The 21,803-nt window shown below is 35.5% G+C and overlaps 1 protein-coding gene across 2 annotated transcripts in view; it reads left to right on the top strand.

Moving 5' to 3' along the window:
* The first annotated feature begins 282 nt into the window (after positions 1-282).
* zmiz2 (zinc finger, MIZ-type containing 2) overlaps positions 283-21,803 on the top strand; it is a 49,211-nt gene continuing 27,690 nt past the window's right edge. The window contains exon 1 of one of the 2 annotated variants that reach the window (XM_051121459.1): positions 283-899. The gene's annotated coding sequence lies outside the window, so the exon portion shown is untranslated. The remainder of the gene's footprint in view (positions 900-21,803) is intronic. The other variant, XM_051121457.1, reaches the window with a different exon arrangement.

Below are 21,803 nucleotides of genomic sequence, written 5' to 3'. Positions count from 1 at the left end.
AGTAATATATAACATCTAAATAACAGCGTTAGATGTTTCATGTACTCTCTCTCTCCCCTATTTTCTAAGGTGAAAGGTCAAATTTGCTAGTACATGTTATACATTTTTAATATAGATTAAAGTGCCCTTCATTGAAGAATCCCCCATATATTTCATTCATTATCGAGCGCAGAGCAATCGTCACTTTTTCCAACCCAACCTCGTTCGTTCGTTCGATCACTCAACGCTCCATTAATCGAGTCTCGCATTCGAGGGGAAGTCAGTCAGCTGGGGAGGGCGATGAGGGGGTGAGTGACAAAAAAAGAGAGAGAAAGAAAGAAAGAGCGAACGAGCGAGCGAAAGAAAGAAAGCAAGCAAGAAAGAGAAAAACTGCCTCTCTTTCTTCCGACAGAGCACCTCCATCCCCATGATCTCATGAATAAATTATAGCGACTCATTGTGCAATAGAGGGAGGAATGCAGTCGAGCAGACTCGGCGCGCACACATACACACGCACGCGCGCGCAGGAGCAGCAGCAGAAGCAGCAGCAGCACGAGAGCGGTCGCGACTCTTTGGATTTACACAAAAACATTTCGTTAAAACACACAAATGCTGGGAGACAGAAAGCTTAGAGTGTATTATTCCTCAACATATGGATCACAGAAATAGAAATTCGACACATTCACTCATAAGATGATCCAGTTTTAACGGTTTTAACGTACTCGCACGGCTTCCGATTTCTGAGGTAACCGTACACATCCAAGAAAAGACAGAAACGGCGACGGTTTTTATCGGTTTCAACCTGAAAATAGCTCCTCATATTTTGTTTCTGGACATTTCGAGAGGATTTTCTTACAAGGAAAGCCGAACACGGAATCAAATCCAGCCAACAGATCAACCTCGGGCAGCCGGAGTGGAAGGTGAGGACGGATCATTAGAGCTGTCTGTATGATCTGTTTTTATTTTGTTACGTTTTCCTACGCGATTTAAGTGATTTTTTTGTATGTGCACATGTGTGCGGCGATATTCAGTGTGATCCAAGACTCGAAAGGCTTAGTTCTCAATCATGCTTAGTGATTTGAATGGCCCTGTGCAGTCGTTTCCTGCTTTTCTTTGCGTTTAACTTCTTTATTCCAGCTGTCAAATGAGTAATATTCTGTCATAAATATGCAGTGCCCTCAATATAGAAAGGGTGAATCCATGCACACGAGCTTACAGTTGAAATGCCTCCTGCTAGAGCATGAATTGGGTGTTCAGTCAGGGTTGGTTGTTGTGTGTGAAAAGACAGAAATGACACTGGAAATCGACTCAGTTGGCGTTTTTGAATTGCTTTTGGCTTCTGCATGCTTTTACACTCATGCTATGTGGTTATTGTCTGAAATGTGTGAAATAAACAGCTAGACAGTGAATCTCAGTTTGAGCTGGTGGACTCTCAGTTTTTCCTCAATGCAAACATGGGTTTAAATGTGGTCAGGTCTGATCTAGTGAATGCAGTGTGTGGCATTATATAGTGCAGCTCTTATTAGATCAGTTTCAGTGTCACAGTGATCGCTTCATTGTGGCTCTTTGGTTTGTACAGTTATTTGTTGTGAATACCAAACTCACTAGTTAGTATCAGTATGCTTGTTTTCCTGGTTTGAGCTGTCTTTTTAGGTATCTGAGCTGAAACCGAGTTGCTCCACATACACCGGGGGTTTTGCCTGTCGCATCACAATACCTTTTGCATTAGCATCATGATAGAGCGCTCCACCCAGATGCTTTACATATTGGCAGCACACCTACAGGCAGGTTGGTGTAGCGGGAGGCGTTTTAGGCCGGCAACGACACAGCAGGTGAGATGGACAGATGGTGAAGGTGGTGCACAGAACCTGTGTGTTTGCGGGTCACAGACCAGGTAGGCGACAAATGCTGTGCCGTCCGTCCCTAGGGGTCAAATGATGGCCACAGACATCCCTCTGCTGATTTTCTGTTTTTTTTAGCCCCTGATTTGCATGCGTCGTGTCATTCTAAAACACCGTCGGTGATAGATCACTTAATTATGATAAGAACCCAAGCCATCTGCTATTCTGGACAAACAGCATCTAGCCTTCTTTTGGCTTTTTTAAAAAGAAATTGTGACATCATCATGAATATTTAACTAAAGAGCGGTTGCATTGTCTTCATATGAGCTCTATGTAACGAGGAAATGTTTACTAAAAGCACTTCTTGTCATGAGGAGTTAGTCAATAATTGATGGCAGGCCGGCCTCGGTAGTGTCAAGTAAAGCTTCGGTCCTAAAGATGAGTGTCATGGCTTTGTGTCGCCTCTCTCCTGGGATACAGGCCTAAGCTTAATATTATTAAATGTGCTCTGAGTTTGTACGGCGCTTCTGTGGAATTGTTAGGTAATATTTGCAGACGAGAGCATACAGAGAAAGCTGGATGGTTTGACATTTAAAAATGAAGAAAATAAGACAGCCATAAGTGTTAGTATTGTACATATACAGTTTTATTGTAAAACAGTAATTTCTGTTCTAGTTTATGTATTTTACACCTAATTTATTTCTAATAAAAGATTTTATAACCAAAAAATAGTAATATTTTCTTTAATATTTTAATTACAATTTAAATAACTATTATTATTATTTATTATTACTGTTATTATTATTATTACTAAATATATTATTTTGTAGTCATAGTAATATATAATCAGAACAATCTGAAGATATATTACATGTACATATACATATATATGAATATATATATTCTTTATTAATGAATATCATTATTGGAAATGTAGGGTTTTACTGTTAAATAAAATTATGTTGTTTTTAGTACCAACTTTTGTATTTGTATTTAAATTACTAAATAAAAATATTTTAAAATACTACGTAGTAGTCGTATTTTATAGTCATATTGATATATTATCAGAACTTTCGATCTATATACATGGATGTCCAAACTTTTAAGTATGTTAATAAACACTATATTAAGCTTGATTTGAGTTTATACTTAAAGTTGGATTAAAAATGCAGTCCATTTTTTATTTTCAAGATGATAACAAAGCTTAAGCATGCAGTGTAGTAAACATTATGTAACATACTACTGCTTGTCATAGCATAATGCATTTAATTATGCATTAATAGTGTACAGTATGTACTGTAACATAGCTGCAGTTCTTCATGCTGTCTAAACAGAGTTTGACACATGTTCCTGTCATGTTTTTAAGTTGACAGTCGTGACTCATATCAGTCTTTTCATCTGACTTTAATTGACTTGTTAATGATTAGTAGCGTCCCCGCACGTGTCTCAGCTGTAACGGTAAGCCACTTCATTAGCATGGCGTGTCTTTGAGGACAGGAGCTGTGTTTTAAAATAGAGTCATTGCACCGGGAAACCTATCACTTTATTTTTTAACCTTGGTTTGTGCAAACACTGTGCTTGACCTTGGCTCCGAGTGGGAGTGTGAAGACAGCAGTTTTGTAGGGGATGTGTCAACAGAGGCCCTTCTGTACGAACAAAAGGATAAGCAGGTAATTTAATCCAGACCTCACACAATGACGAATAAAAGGCCAGGAAAAGCGATTCCTTCACATGTAAATCTCTCCGCGTTATTTTAGCCTGTTTTGAGTTTTGTTACTGTTTTTGTAGTATGCAATGCATGTAGTGTATATTTTCCCATTGTGCCTTATTACATGTATCACCTAATGCATATGCTAAATTGTGGTGTATACATGTAGAGCACACTGCATGGGACTGTATCCCACAATGCAATGTGCTCAACCTGACTTTGAATGAGTCAGATGTGGGACTGCACAGTTAATCAAAATAAAACAGAAATTGCGTTATGGCTTAGTGCGATTACCAAAAAGCAAACACTGTGATTTAATTAAATAAGTGTATGCGCCACTTTTCAGGGTGAAACTCTTCTTTTATTCTCGTACACCTCCTGATCCGGTGTCTTAGAGCGACGCTTTTGGGACGCGACATGTGTCTTCCCATGCTTGTAATGAGAAGTGCTTATAAACCAGCAGAAGATTTAAGGGCCACAATAAAATGTTGGTTTAACAAAGAAAATAAGTATTAGTATTGTAATTTTACCATTGTACTGTAAAACATTATATTATTTAAAACATAATTTTGCAAAAAAAAAAAAATAATAATAAAAAATATATATATTACACCATTAAACCATTACAATAAAAGATTTTGACTACAAAATTAAAAAAAAAAAAATTAATTCCAATTTAAATAACTGATTATTATTATTATTATTATTATTATCTGTATTATTATTATTATTATTATTATTATTATTACTAAATAAATATGTTGTTTTATAGTCATATTAATATATATATATATCAGAACAATTTTGGAAATAAATATTACTAAGTGTATAGTTTTACTGTTAAACAAATTATTTTTTTTATTCTTGGTCTTTTTGTGTTCTTTTTACAGTGAAATTACAATAGTCTTGTTTCCTATTTATTTTCTGTAATATTTTTATTCAGTAATAATAATAAAATATATATAAACAAACTTTTGTATTTGTATTTAAATGGCAATAATAATATTTCTTTAATATTTTTAGTGGTAGTATTAGTAATAATAATAAAGAAATTACCAAATAAAATATAACATTATTAAATTGTTAAATAAAACTGTTATTGTTTTTATTCACAACCTTTGTATTTGTATTTAAATGGTAATAATAATATTTCTTTAAAGGGGTCCTATTATGCTCTTTTTCAAAGTCTTGATTTTGTTTTGGGGGTGTACTGGAACATGCTTTCATGCTTGGTCCGAAAAACACATTATTTTTAATATAATTTACATTATTACAATACATCTCTCCCAGACTGGCACATAAGGCTCGATTAGTTCCGGGTTTAATGAAGGCCCGCCTTCCGAAAAACAAAATGTGTTGTGATTGGTTAGCTCTTCCACAACTTAGATGGTGTTTCAGTACTGCCACGCCCCTTGTCAAAGAAGCAAGTTCCGTGTACAACTGTTAGTGCAGGCTAGATTAAAGTGATTCTTACGTTTAAAATATGGATACTTTTCTTACAAAAATGCATCGATTCGCTACAGGAGGCATTCGGCTTGGGAGTGGCAGGATAAATTTTAATATAACTCTGATTGCATTCGTCTGAAAGAAGGAAGTCATATACACCTAGGATGCATGGAGGGTGAGTAAATAATACACTACATAAGTGTTGGGTCGTATCGTCAGTCTGCGAGATCGCCAATAAATGATATTATGGTGCTAATGTATTTAATTATTAATTATTTATTTCATTGCCCGAAACCAGCTCCAGCATAAGGCTAAAAGCAGCCTAACATTATCAAAGAACATCATCACTGATTATGCTAGCCTATTCTAGTGCAAGTTTATGCATTTTAAAAAACACTCGCGTTATAAGTGAAGCTATCTACACTGTATGATGAATAAATCTCTTACCACACACTGCACACATCTGCGGCGTGTTACGACTCCGAAGCGCAACCGGAGTAGATTGCGGCTTCGGCATGTGTTTCGACCCCCTGTACTGCAAACGTCTGCGGCGCGTTACAACTCTAAAGCGGCCGCTCTAGTCAATGCTTGCGTTTATACCTGCCGCGCTGCGGCTCGTTGAAGCGGTTCTCCGCGCTGCATCACTAAAGTTAGGCTAATCCCCCACCTCGTCCCTACCCTCCCTCCAACAATTTGAATTTCCGTGGGCAGGATTTATTTTAATAATATTGTAATGGACTGTGTTGTGACATCATTGTATGCGGAAAACAAACGTTGTAGTCCAAAGGAGCCATTCGTTGTAGTTCCTGAAAAGGGATTTTTTAAAAACAAAATATCTCCTTTTGTAGTGGAGGAGTTTGAGATTTGTAACTTCAGAGATCTTTTTTATGCCCAAAGATACACACCACACACTGACTAAAGTTCAAAAAGTGAAAAAGCATAATAGCACCCCTTTAATATTTTTATGTAGCAGTAGTATTATTAATAATAATAAAGAAATTACTAAATTAAAATATAATATAATAATACCATTTAGTAGTCTTATTTTATAGTCATATTGATAGATTATCAGAACTATCAGATCCATCTATACATGGATGTCTAAACTTTTAAATATGTTAATAAACCGTTCAGCTGTATATGGTGTACATTTCAGTCACAATTTTTACTCCTCCTTTGATTCAAAATTGGGTTAAAAAATGAATAATTGACTTTTTTTCCTCATTAACTCATTGCCACTTGCTAATTTGAACGTACTATGTAGTGAGGTTAAGTGTTGTTACTTAACTTATGTATTGTACGGTATACTATTATTACATGTCAATTATAGCCTTAGAAATTCAGTCAGATCTTTAAACTGGACATGTATCGTGTTAACTTTTGTCCTGGAGATGGTTTGTAAGGTTGAATGTTGCTTAGTTCTTGCAAAGTGAGAGTAATGCTCCAGATCGCAGCAATAAAAGCGCACACAGACAGATTCGCGGCCATGCCCTCTCATTTCTGTCTGCCTCACAGTTTCTGTACTCTGGGGGAGTTTCTTTTTATATCTGCGGAGTGAGCAATGCATGCAGTGTTGAAATCAACGTCTCTGCCGCACGTATGGATCTAGCCAGGCTATATTTGGTGCGCTGAAGCATGGCTTCAAAAAACCCTTCCCTTACGTCAATTTCCTCTCTTGAGTTCTATGTTCTGCGGTCATCAATTGCAGCGGATTAAATGTCTGAGTTGTCCGAGAAACCGTATGAAGCACGGACCCCCGCGATCCGCCTGGGGAGAGATGTGGTTAAAGGGTTTAATGGGATCACATGACGGCAGAGTAAAGGGGGCTGCTTTGTGATTAAACATTAAGATGTTGAGGTACAGATCAATGCAATCGATGTTCAAGCCGCTCCATGGCTGTTTTCCCTCCCTGGCGATGTCAATGGCTAACCGCTACAAGATGCAGATTAGTAAATATTGTTGAAATAGAGGGAAAGACACATCATATACGTCAAATTACTCTGAAATATAGGTGACGCGTGGAACGTGCATCAGGAAGGAGATCTTGCATTAACACCGTTCAGACGACGCTCGAGCGGCGTGTGAACAGGCGGGTGGAGGCATTACAGAACAGCCTGAAGATCATCGGATAGGCCTGGCTGTAATCCGCCGGTGTCCTGCCTGCTGTTTTTTTGCCCCTGCAGCCAGTGCATTAGAGGACAGGCGCAGAGAGACCAGTAACCTCTTATTGACTAGCTGTGTGCATGGGAGCACTGCTTTATTACCCACACACACCTCAGACGGATCAAAGCTAGAGGGCAGGGGTCATAAACCTGGATAAATCAGCTTGCGTTTTTTTGTTTCCCTCCCCTCTTTACCGCACACATTCTCCCGACAGACAAATTAGACGTTTCGCCTCGTTGAGGAACGTTTTGGAAATTGCTGAAGTCAGATTGCAGGCTGCCGGACCGGGTATGCCAAAAGTGTTGAGACTTGTGGCCGTCCTTGGATGATTAGCATTCCCAAATGGCCATCTGATAACGTCGGCACTGACATCCAGACCCCATCACCGGTGGCTTTGTTAGGCCCCTATGAACTTCTGTGGTAGTTTATTCAAATTCCCAGTTCTTCTGGAAATTAAATTTAGTAGTCAAAAGCATGTTTAATAAATTAAATTTATTTTAAAACACATACAAACAACAGTTTATTAAATGTTTAACACATTTTAAGGGCCCTATGAAATCTTTCTATTTTTTTTTTCCTGAATTCCATTGTAATGGTTTAATTAAATTGTGAAGATCAAGAAGTTTGCCTAATTTAAGTAGTAAAAATTAATTTTAGTAGTCAAACATGTTTGACAACAATTTATTAAAAGTTGAGACAAAGTGTAACATTTTTAGAGCCCTGTGAAATCTGTTTTATTTTTTATTTTTTCACGAATTAAAAAAAATCAGAATTCCATTGTAATGGATTAATTCAATTTTGATAATCAAAAAGTTTGCCTAATTTAAGTAGTAAAATTTAATTTTAGTAGTCAAAACCATGTTCAAATAAAGTTAATTTTAGAACTTATTCAAACAACAATTTATTAAAATTGTAACAAAGGTTACCATTTTTAGGGCCCTATGAAATATGTTTAATTTTTTTATTTTTCCCAAAGTCTAAATTAAATTTCTTTCCAAATTTCATTTTAATGGTTTAATTAAATTTTGATAATCGAAAGGTTTGCCTAATTTAAGTAGTAAAGTCAAATAGTAGTTGTCAAAAACATGTTTAATAAATTAAATTAATTTAAAACTTATACAAGCAACAATTGTTTAAAAGTTGAAAAATGTTTAACATTTTAATGGTTTAATTAAATTTTGATAATCAAAAAGTTTGCTAATTTAATTAGTAATTTTTTTTTAACTAAACTTAAATTAACTTATATAAACAACACTTTTTTAAAAGTTTAACAAAGTTTTACTTTTTTTTTTTTTTTTTTTTTTTTTTAGTTTTCCCAGATTCTGTTTTCCTTAATTTTTTTTCTGAATTCAATTTTAATGGTTTTTTATCAAATGTTGGTAATAACGTTAATTCTAATTATTTATTATAAAGTTTATTATGTGTGATCAGTTCAATTCCTAAAACTTTACAAATTTAATAATTAATTCAAAGTTTTACAGTAATAAAAAAGTTATATTTGTATTTTTTTGAATAAAGTAATTAATTAATTTATTTATTTAATCATTGTCTGTATTTTTTCTGATTTAATAAAAAAAATAAAAATTTGAAATAACATAGAAAAAATAAAAAGAATTAAAAAAACGTAACATTTCCTTTTATGTGCTGCACAACAGACGTTTACTGTTAAAACATGGAAGAAAAAACGTGATATTCCTTAAAAAGAAACTTTGAGAACTACATTCTACTGTACAGTAATAATATACTTATGTCACAATTTCTTAAAGTTAAACTCAAAGCTAAATTCCACAACTTTCCGCATTATACAGTCAATTCCGTTTTCTTTTACTGGATTCAGTGATGCGTCCATGTTTTTTACATCACAGAAATCATAGGGCCCTGCTTCGTACCTTGCGAATGGCAAAAGGTGCTGAGCTCCTCGTCCACGAGCAAAGCTTCTCCTTCAAAGGCCTCGTCGAAAAACGGAAGCACATCTAACAGGATTAAAGGAGGAGAGATGATTCCATAGCCCGTCATTTCAAAGACTTGGGCGTGAGTAGTAAATTCCACTTCCAGAGGTGTATGGGGGTTGTAATGGATGTCGGAGATGGACGAGCGCACCGGCGGATTGGGGGGTGGGCAGGTAGCTCTTTCCCTTTCAGAGCAGCTGCCGTTTGCTCTGCAAATTGATGTTCTTCGCTCCCCCCGTTGGATACGCAGGAATAGCTTTGATCTCTTTGGGATGGCGGGACGCTTTTTTCTTTTTTGACCACTCACGCAAATTGCTCCTGTAGGGACTGTGGCCCGAGGACTGTTTATTCGGCTGCAACTGCAGAGAAAGGTAAAGACACTTTGTCTCGGATATCAATGTGCAAGGGTCGCAGGGGTCACCCCGGAGTACCTTTCCACCAGCTGCTAGGAATCCTGAGAATGTCATTTAAAGAGGTGCTCATGTAGGCAACAAGCAGCTAATGGTTTCTTTCTCAAATTTTGGGCCAATCATGTGATCCAAGCACACAATTAGGTGTCTGTGGTCATCCACATGTCCATATGCTGCACCCTGGCAGATTGTGCGAGGACTTCTGTGAAAAGAGATGTTTGATATTAATTCATTGTGAGAGTTGTGTCATGTTATTTGTGTGCATTTTTAGTTATCATTATGAAAATTATTAAAGGAACATTATGATTTCACTACAAGATAATGTTGATTTTGGCACGGTGCTGATTATCCTCCAAAAATTTGGACTCTTCCAAATTCTTCTTTGAAAAAAAAAAAAACAAACAAATAAAAAATGAATACATCAACATATAAAATAAATAACAATTTTAATAAATAAATATTTTACATAAATAAATATACATTTTACATTTGAAAAAAGTACATTTATTAAAGCACTTCAGATTGTGTATTATTTGTGTAAAATGTTTATAAATGAATAAATAAATTAAATTAAAATACAAATATTTAAAATGTTTAAAAATACAAATTTTAATTAATATTTTACATAAATAAAAATACATTTTGCATAAATACATTTTTGGAAGATTTAAAAGCATGTGAAGCTTATTTTATTAAAGTACTTCAACTTGTGTATTATTTGAGCTGTGTATCTATTTAAATCATGATTTTAAAATGTTAGGTTTTATGGCATTCAGTGTTATTTTAATCTTATATACTTTTACGATATTAATTAATAGTTTCAATCGTTTTTTTTTTATATTTTCAGTTTTATTTTTAAGTTTAATCTAAGTTTTAGTTGTTCTGTTACATGCTTTTGTCATTATTATTATTTTAATTTAGCTTTATTTCTGTATCAGTTTTAGAAAATTTAGTACTCCAGCTTCTGATATTGTTTTACCCTCATTTCAATCAAAAAAAAAAAAATTGTAGTTTTTATTACCAATAACACCAGTTGCATTGGGTTGTAAAGTTGTGAAATTGGGTATAATTTTACAGAGATAAACTGTTAACATACATGTTAACGTACATATAATTAATATCCTATGGCTTTACTGTTGACATTTTTAGCATTGTAATATTTATGGATTGGCCTCATTGTAATCCAGATTTTATTTGAAAGAAAGAGAGGGACAAGTAGAATTAACTTTTGTTTTAATCAACATTGGGCCACAAATATTGTCGATTGAGCTTAACTTGCTTTGAACACTTTTATTAGCTCCAGTCAACTAGTTTGTGAGAAGGTGTAAGGCGTCAATTTCCGCCTCTTATTTTTAGTTGTGGTGACAGCTGGTACAGATAAGGAGGATTAGATGCTGTGTTCAATGTCTTGTAATACACACTCTCAAATACACTACTGTATTGGCGTTTGGCCACCTGAGAAAAGGCTTAGACACACTATGGCAGTTCAAACACCAGGCAGCAAAGTGTCTCTCCCTCTCTAACTTCTTTTATCCTTCCTTCAGGCACCGGCGGCCCTCACAAAAAGAAACATATTTGTATTGACAGCTCTGAACGTTTGTAATCTCGTGCGCGTCTGCCAGAGGGACACCGAGTGAGCATCGTCTTTTTGATAAGTCTTTCCGTCAAGGGAGTTTTCTGACCTCTCAATGCAATCTGAATGGCTTTCTCAGATTTTTTTGGTTCGCTATTAATGAAGAACAAGCAAGCGAACCAATAAAGAGGGTAGTTCAGTGGGTTTATCCACCTGAAAGTGAAATTTGTTGCTCCAACTTGACTTGCACAAAAGCTGATACTACGTGACAAAAGCTGTCTACGTGTTCTGTACAATGAAAGTCATTAGGTTCCAATTTTGTTTTTTGAACATTGACTTTTATTACATGGACAAAGCAGTTAAAACTGTCTTTAAAACATCTTCTTTCCTGTTCTGCAGAACAAATTATCTCAACATGGGGTGAATATTCATTTTTGGGTGAACTGACCCTTTAATATTGTTGGTTAACATCAGTACTGAGCCTTAGCAGTTCAAGCATATTGTGATGTTACACTGCATTCGTATTAAAACATGATCTGTCGTTCTTAAAGCAAACTGCCCAAAAGCTGTTAACACCAGAATCAGATCAGAATGACGACAGGGATATGCGTCGCTCTGTCTCATGCAGGAAAACCGGACGCTTTGTCAAAATGAATCTTTCCTGTGGTCTCATCTGCAATGTCAGCCGCTGTCTAATCTTCCCATCAGCCTGCGCCGGGCTCTGACGCAGGTCCTCCGCCGTTCTGCCCTGCCACAAGGCAACTCCCCAAACAGGCTTGTTTCCATCTAATCTGGCCACCAGAGAGAAGCGTTCTATGTCATCATTCACACCCTCCATATGGCGCAGCTCCCCGTGTGAGGACGGCAAGGCGCAATTTATCATTATAAGGACAAAAAGAGGGCGGGGGGGGTTGGTGAGGACCCTAGTGCACAAAACGCACAATATTGTTGGCCGTACAACATAATTTGACAAGATTATTTAGGGGGACTGTGTTTGCTGAGTTGTAAAAAAGGCATGCAGTGTTGAAATCAGAATAAAACGATTATATATATTTATAATAAATAATAACATTATTAAATTAAATAATAAAATATATATTCATGTCAAATAATATATAGTTATAATTTATTATATGTAATATAATACAATGTAATACGTAATGTAATATATAATATAATATGTATTATATGTAAATAAAATATGCATTAATATGAGTGTGTACACACATATACTTGTATATATAAAAATACAGCATATATATAATTTCAGTATTATTAGATTATTAAATTTTCGCATAATTGTCTAATTTAATTTTAAAAATTATTTTTTATTTTTAAATTTTTCAATTCTAAAAATAACTATATATATATATATATATATATATATATATATAAAAAATTTATATTTAATATTTTTGTATATATGTATACATATGTGTTGACAATGAATAATAAATAGATCACATGTATATAATAAGAATAATACATTTTATATATATATATATATATATACATTTAAATCTAATGTATTGATATTATTTTAATAGTTTAAATATTTATTATTTACTATATTATTAATTAGTGTTGCTTTAAGCTGTTTTTAATTTGCACTTTGTTGTCCAATAAAATGTTATATATACATATACATATATAACATTTTATTGGACAAGATTTTTTTTTTTTTTTGGTCTTGTCAGATAAAATGTTAAAATCTATCATTTTGGTTTAAGAGCTAATAATTAATTGTGATGTTGTGTGAAGTAAAAATCTATATTTGACACCATGCCGCCTTATGTGGTTCAGTTGATCATTTGCTTAGTAGTGCGCCGCAGCTTTTGAGTCTGATTTGAATTACAGGCAAATCAATCTGCGACAACGTGAAATTCTGCTTTCGGCCGAACCGTGAGCACAGATATCACTCGCAAGCCTTCTCTACCAAGGCTAGTTTTCTGCAGTAATGAGCCGTTCCTCTGGTTCCTCCTCAGGCAGTGGTGGCGACGGTGTTGTCTGCTTAGTGTGGAGTGGACACAACCAAGCAAGGTCACTCGGGTTAATGGATTCTCTGTTCTCAGTGACAGGGACACCGTGGGCTCTGATAGATGCCTCATTAGCCCCACGTCTCTATCCTGCCTCTCCGCTTGCCTTCTGTGAGCGAACAAAGCCGAGTCTGATTGTTGGGACGAGAAAGTTGTTGTGCAAGCGACTGGTGACTCGTTTACAGCAACAGACTGTGTCTTCATGCTTTTGCTTAATAATTTACTGATTGGCATTGGCTGAAATGGCATGTTTGTTCTTGCTTCTTGTTAGTGAAGGTTATCGTTTCCCCATGTACCCTTGCCAAGACTTTGTTATATCTATAATTGATATGCAGCCCAAGTCATGGGTTCTTCGTGGAGTTGCTTTTCTTCGAAAGCACCTCTGAAAGGAGCCAAAATGCTCATTAAATGGTCGTTTTTAACTTTCCTACCTGGATGAACAAGCAAGATGCAAGTTTTGATTCTCTTCAGCAGCACCACCCAGGAAAGGGACCTGTCTTAACTTGCTGTTTCAAGTGCTTTCTTAAGTATCCCTAGCTAGATTTGTCACACTAATGCTTTTAACACTCTGCGTTTTCTGGGTGAGAACAAAGGTGACTGGCGTTCAGGCCCCATGTTGCCCTTAGTCCCGGCTGGCATGATGACAAGGTGGGAGCAGTCGCAGCAACTCCCACAGGCTGTTGGACCAGAACAGCTATGAGCCACCATCACCTCTCCGTCTGCTCGTCACAGACAAAATGAACAGGGTGTCGGGTTAGGCTAACCCTTAACCCCCTGTCTTCATCACAAGCTGACTACTGTACGCTCCATCCAGCAGTGTCATACCTTAAACTTTTTGACAGTCTGCTGGCTCGTGAGTGTGCCGGAGCTGGTTCCAGATCTGGGCCAAATGAAATCTGCTTCATTAAAGCTTAAAGCAGCTTGAACCTGCTAGTCTTGAATCTTAAATATACATAACAATCTGAAATATACATACATTTTAGAAGATATTAAATTAGAAGTTATTAAACTTTTTTTTTTTTTTTAATATATATAACATTTTATGTATATTTTATATTTTTACTTTGTGTGTGTGTGTGTGTGTATACATATATACATATATATATATATATATGTATGTATATATATATGTATATATGTATATGTGTGTGTGTATATATATATATATATATATATATATATATATATATATGTGTGTGTATATGTATGTATATATATGTATGTATGTATATATATATATATATATATATATGTATATATATATATATATATATATATATATATATATATATATATATATATATATATATATATGTATGTATATATATGTATATATATTTTATATATATATAATTGTGTATGTATATGTAGTATTGTGATTTAATGTATTTTGATGTTAACATATTTATTGTTTACTACACTTTATGATTATTTATATTTATTTAATTTTAGAAATTAACATTTTATATATATTTACTTTTTGTAGTGTATATATATGCACACTTTTTCATAAATATATTTTATATATTTTATAATGATATAAAATAATGATATTTGTATTTATATTTGTATATATTTTTTAAATATTGTATTATAATTTATTAATATTTATATTGTATTTATTGCTTTAAGTATTTTAATTGCTTTGTTAAATTATTTAGTATAACTTTATTATTAATATTATTTATTTCTATTTACTTCATTTTCAATATTTTATTTCAATATTTTATTAGCAATTAAAACTTGATATGAAAACTGAAAAACAATTGTTTACATTTACATGTTTTGAAAAGCGCACAACTGAAGCATTAGTGTCATTTTGTGTAAGTTATAATATTATGTTGTTTATGCTGTTAATCTCTTATGTATAGGATGCATTTGGGCGAGTTAACTAACCTGCCCAGTTTACTTGTATTTATTGATTATGATTGGATTATTTTGAAGCAGTCATATTCTTAGTAAATATTTCATCAAAAACATGATTAGTTAATTAATATCTTGCATTGATATTTTTCTTCTCGTAATTTTTGTTTTCATTTGATGGCTGCTTGATCCTTTGTCAGTTGGTTTCCATAAACTATATTATTTATGTATGACATCTGTATGTTATATCAATTCAGTTTTTGATGGCTTGAAAGTACACAATTTAATTACACTCAATGTTTAGTTCTTAAAACTAGGAGAAAGACTTCGCATCTCTAATGCTCAGTCACTTATAAATCGTGTCATGCTTGTTTAGATGGGAAAGAGGTTTTGGTGTGTGATCTTTTGAGCTGATGATGCAGCAAGCCCATCACTCAGTTGATCTGGGATCTGTTGGTTTGTATCTGTTGCCCCTGACAGCTTTACCCACTCAGGTGCCCTCAGCATCTGCTCTGTGTCTGTCTGAGTGATGGAGAAGCATTAGTCCTGGGTTTCCTCCAGCTCGGATCTCCGATTTAGCTTTCACATTTAGTGACAATTGTGCACCCTGGTAGATCTGTTAGGAGAGGCCGTAGAGTGTGTGAACGCTTAAGGGGGTGTGCGTGTGTTTGTCAGACTGAAACGGTGAGTCAGTGCAGGGGTGGGACACTGACACACTCTTTACTGACACAGTGTAAAAAGCCCCAGCAGAATTGCGACTGACCTGTTCCTCTGACTTTGTCTTACCACATACGCAAACAGTCCCCGGCTGCTCTCGCTGGCCTCTTGACCACAATACGCCCACAACCTGAGAAAACAGAGGTGTAGCGCTGTGTCGTCAAACAGACCCCCTGACTAACGTTTTCTCACATGTTTGTGTTATTCCATGCTAGGCTACTTGGATGCTTGAGTGCTCTAGCTTCCTGTTACAGCTGCAGAATGTTCTTCCTGTCTTCTGAGCAATGATTTCCTCTTCTTCCTCTTCTAAGCTGATTAGTGGGTCAGACTTATGACCGGGCACAGGGTTCATACACCTGCCACTGCAAGGACATTCGTTTCTTGACAAATACTGCCTGACTAACTGAACGGTGACTTTAAATGACAGCTGCATGGTTGCAAGTGTGTTTGTATTAGAAAGTTGGTGCTACTTGTCATAGGACCGCTGTGTGTTGAAGATGTGATGGGCTTTCACACAGTTATAGTTATATATACACAAAACATATAGTTTTAGTTATATATACATAAAATAAACATCAAATGGATTTTTGTGAAAAGAAATAAATTGTGTATATATACAGTTTATTATGTATATATTTCAAGATATTTATTCCATTTTTATTGTGTATCTATCTACATATGTTTTCACGTATATATTTTACGTATTTAATAATACATTTAATATATAATATGTTTTTTTGTGTTTTATATATGTATGCATTTAAATATAATGTATTCAATTTTATTTTTTAAATAAAAAATAAATATTGATTTACTATATATAAATGTATTTAAAAATATATACTTATTTTATATATATATATATATATAAATATATTTCAAAATAAAAGTCTTATGACAGACTTAATAGACTATATATATTTTCTTTAAATAATAATCCATATTTATTTATTTTTAATATTCATTTCTAATATTTTTAGTATTTTAGTATTTTTAAAATTATATAAATATATAATTTATTGTCTTTTTATAGATTTATCTATCTTTAAAATAAACTTTTATTTATTTATTTATTTATCCGTAAATTATATAAATATCTAAAAAAAAATCTATAAATATCTTTAAAATACGCACTTTTCTTTATATATATATATACATGTATGTAAATGTGTATGTGTATATATATGTATATGTATATGTGTGTGTATATATTATATATATGTGTATATATTATATATAGATATTTATAAAGCATCAACAAATTGTGTGTCAGCGTACAGTGTGTTTATTGGGTATTGGCTAATTTAATGATGCATTTGAACCATTTAGCAAATGTTGGCCTTTTGAAAATTCCCCAGATTTCATCAGGGCCTGGTGGTATGACCATGAGCGATTTGGGACATTGTTTTCTTCAGGCCTTTTGGTTTCAGGGCTGGCGTTGTTGTTTTTTCCATTTCAAGCCGCGCCTTGACGTGAATGGACAAAATAAATGAGCGCAAAAGACAAATTGCTCAATTAGTCGCAAATGCTTTGGGGTGTGGACGAGCCTTTTCATCCAGTTTTTCTTTCTGGATGCAGGTGTAATGGTGGGTTGTGGTGTGTTTCAGAATCAGCTTGACACTGTCATTGCGTGTGCACTCAGCCCAGGCTCTGAGCCTTGTCATGATGAGTCCCATGATTGCAGCTAGTCATCAGCAGGGGAGCTTCTTTAAGCAAACGTGCATGAGTAGGGCTCGTCACGTTCCCGTGAATAAGATACGCCCGAACCTCGCTCATTTTCAAGCCCCTCGTATTGATATCGAGAGGCCACCCACTCATCCGTAGGAAGTATCGCATTATGTGAGGATTTGAAACACCGGCAGTCAAAACACTGCCATTAGACTACGATCCCAGCAGAAGCTCTTTTACTGCCCCGCGGAAGCCGCGCGCCAAGCATCGCTCTCTGATAACGGAGCAGGGGGGCCGCTGTTGGCTGGCAGAACGCTGTCTCTATGCAAGTCTCCATCGAGTGGCTCTGTCACCGTTCATCAGCCAAACCATCAGTCAGTCAACCTGTTTTTCCCTCCACACCAGCAAGGGAGAGAAAGACACTGCTGTGTGCAGAGTGAGTCACGTTGCAGCTGAGAGCGAGCGAGCGAGAGAGAGACACACTCACACACGCACCGAGCAGCTGAGCATTGAAGTCAGACAAGTTTATCAAGCGGAGGCCCTTGAACGAACCAGCCAGCTCTGCTTTTGTAAAGGACAGTCAGAGGCGTAACAAAGTCATTAAAGGAGAATCGATACAATGTGACGCCATTTGCATTCGCTGCTGCTCGATCCCAACGAGTGCGAACGGGGGGAAATGGTTTTTAGAGCAGCGAGGCTTGGGCTCTTATAGACCGTTCACTGATGCCCGTGAAGAAATCTGATATCGGCCAAATGAATGTGCACCATTGTGCACTTCCACTCAACCTTTTCTTGCCTCCGAGAATGGCAATGCAACTCGATTGCTTTGCTAATAACTTATGAACGCTGATGCGTTTCGGCTGCGTTGCTCACAATTTCTAACGTAGAAACACAATGGCTGTGCTTGCTATTAAAGGTCTTTCCCAGTCATTTTCCTTGAGGAACATCTTCAGAGCAAGTCTTTCCACTGACTTCCACTGTCTTTATGAGAGTTTTGATTGACACTGGGGAACCTGGGACAGTTGACAAGTACCCAAAACGTTTTATAGTATCGACAAGTTTTACATCTTAGTTTTGGACCTGACGAGACAAGGAATGTATGCGGTTGAAGAACTTCTCAGGCAGTTTCCTTGAGGAATGTCTTGTTTCTACATGGAGAGCAAGTCTTTCCACCAAGGATATCTTTATGGGAGTTTTTTAAGCTCCCAACCCTGCAAGCGGACTGTAGACGAGAAGCAGAAGTGTTTGTGATAGTTTTATGGTGATGAGATGAGCCTTGTGGCGACGAGCGTTTCCCCCCCCGACTCAAAGAGATGGTGTTCCTCACTGAGGAACATTAGAGATCTTGACCTGGAGAGACCCACTAAATCTGCTGAGTGAAGATAGTCACCGTCTGTTTCGTTCTATCACTACGTACTTGCTCTGGCCTGACGCCCTGCCGCTCCTCCAGACACAAACAAACGCGCAAAGCGCTCACAGATGTGTTATGAAACATGGATGCACATCACGTTCCATGCTGGCGATGTCATAGTAGTATCGTTTGGAATTTAGTCTTGCATTTAAAGGGATAGTCTATCCCAAAAAAAGAGAACATGTACTTAACCTCTTATCATTACAAACCTGTTTTCTTTCTTTTGTGGAACAAAGGCTTTTTTAGCAAACGTCTCGGTACTCTTTTTTTGATACAGTGGAAGTCAATAATGTTTTAGCACCCATTTCATTGTTTGGGCAAAAAGTTCAACATTTCTTTAAAATAAGTTATTTTTCTGTGTTCCACAGAAGAAAGTCAAAAGTTTGAAATGACGTGAGGGTGAGTGAATGCACTGGACCCCACTGGCTTTCTTTGTATGGACTACAAAAACTTTAATTTTATTTATTCGACTTTAATTTATTTGTTAATCTTTTTTGTTATTATAATTATATTTTATAATATACATAAATATTTATTTTAATATGTATTACATTTTTAAAAATGTTTTCAAGGTTATAAATATTTTCTTTTTTTATACGTTTTTTTTTTAAGTTGTTTCAACATTTTGTTTTTCTTTATTATGTTTATATAAAAAATGTGTAATACATTTTATAATACAATATATAAATAATTATTTATTTAAATGCATATTAAGCTTTCTTCAAATGTGTATCTATTTTAAAATTATTTCATATTAAATATTTGTCATCTATCTGTCTATCTATCTATTTGTTATGCATTTATTATTTATTCTTTTATATGTTAACCTATTTTGTAAAAATGTTTGATTTAATGCAATATATATAAATAAATATTTATTTAAATACATATTAAGCTTTTTTTAAATGTCTATCTATTTTTTAAATATTTAATTATATAAATATTTGACTGAAATCTATCTATAATTTTTCCATTTATTTATCCATTTATATGTTTTTTTAATAAAAATGTGTAACATTTTATAATATATAAATAAACATTTATTTAAATATATTAACATATTTGTAACATATTTTATAATATATAAATAAATATTTAGGCTTTCTTTAAACCTTTAGAATCTTTAAATCTTTTAAAATATTTAATTTTATGAATATTTGACTCCTGTCTGTCTGTCTGTCTATCTATCTATCTATCTATCTATTAATCTATAATTTATTAATTTACAATTTATTAATTTTATATATATATTGGATATAATGTGGGTTGCTCAATTTTTGGGGTGAAATATGCCTTTAAACTACCTTTATTGGGGTGAAAATCACCTGTCTCTGACTTTAAAACAAACCCTTGAAGTGCTTAAGCTTTTAACTGGAACTGACTCAGAATAATTGGATGCTGACATGCCGCTGAGTGTTCACACACCTTCTGAATCTCTTGCATCTGGCTCTGCTCTCGTAGGTGTACACCAGGACAAGGCAGTGTGCAAAAACCGGTTGTTCTTTACTTTCTGTTTGCTGCTAATGAATTTATTCAAAGGGAGGTGGCAGACCGGCTTGAACACACTCACACACTCTTCAAGTCCTGCGTGTGTGTGTGTGTGTGTGTGTGTGTGTGTGTTTGAGAAATTCAAACAGCACCAAACACGGGCCTGGACACTGAACAAATAAAGCTGACCTACAAGGTGGCATGCGCTACACACACAAACAGCAGCGCGCTTGTCGTTGCCTCACAGCTATACTGAGCTTCCCTCTCCCGAAAACAACTCATCTATACACCGGGATTCAAGTTACGTTTGCATATTTTTCCATGTCGGAGTCTTTGCTGCACGTCGAACTTGCATCACACAATCTGCCGAGGCCTAAAGGCGCAGCGAGATTATAAGGCAGGTATGAGTTGAACTGAGAACATTCACTTTTTTATCTCTGTGCGAAGAATCAAATTTCCATTTTCATCACTGGTATGCATTTCTGTAGGTGGGTGGTGGATGTTTGAGGGCGATGCATTGAATGCATCGTCAGTTTACCTACTTACAACTGACCCAGCTCTCCAACTTCAGCCGACAAGTCACAACACTTAACGGCTCAATCTGTGGCGTGTTTTTACGTGCATTTTGCTGCAGTAATAGAGCATCGGTACTCTCATACATTCATGCGTTGATGCATTTATTGCACCGCACTGTCAGACACCCTGTATTCTTTCAGCTTTGAGTAAATCGCCGGGCAATTTGTTTCCTGATCTCTCAGGTAAGAGATATGATCGGTGTTCTTCACAGCTCACTGTCTGTAGGCGTATATGTGTTGCGGCGTCCCGTTTTTCCCTCAACTTACTTGCACTCAGTGTCTTTTTATATCCACAATGATCTTTATTATACTGTTCTAGCTTACAGTTTCAAGCCTGCATTCTTCGCTGCAGCTCCGTCGCTGGTGTTGAGACACTTTTAGCCAGAGAGCTGCAAGTGTGTGTGTGTGTGTGTGTGTGTGTGTGTGTGTGTGTTTGTGTGCACATGTGTGGAGGAATGCGTTATCAGGCCCAGCCTTCCTGTGGTTCCTAATCCTCCGTCCCCTTCCCCAGCCCCCAGCCCCCAGCCTCTTTCTTTCTCTTTCTCTCTCTCTCTCTCTCTCTCTCTCTCTCTCTCTGTTTGGCAGCAGATTCTCGGCTCTGGCTTCAGCTACGTGGGGGAGGGTAGGCCTAACCATGTGACCCAAGGCGCTCCCCCATTTGGCAGGCAGACGAATTGTGGATTTTTGGACAGGCGGTTTCCCAGCTAGTCTTTAGCTACCACTGTTCTTACTGATGCACTGGGATTGTCCTTCGTTTGAAGTTGCTGGATCGCAAGCAATGTCGTTATTGGGTGGGAAAAAATGTGGAAATGGGCTGTTTTGTTGAAGTTATTTCTTTAGCTGTGCTTTTCTGTTTTTTTTTTTTCATTTTTTTTTAATTCTGTATTTTACATAGATTTTAGCTAACTTTTGGATTTAGGGACACTTAGAAACTTAAGTTCAGGTTTATATATATATATATATATATATATATATA

This window comes from Labeo rohita, chromosome 10 (genome assembly GCF_022985175.1).
Source record: "Labeo rohita strain BAU-BD-2019 chromosome 10, IGBB_LRoh.1.0, whole genome shotgun sequence".
Lineage (NCBI taxonomy): Eukaryota > Metazoa > Chordata > Actinopteri > Cypriniformes > Cyprinidae > Labeo > Labeo rohita.
Note: the sequence above shows the minus strand (reverse complement) of the source record. Positions and strands in the feature narration are given on the sequence as shown.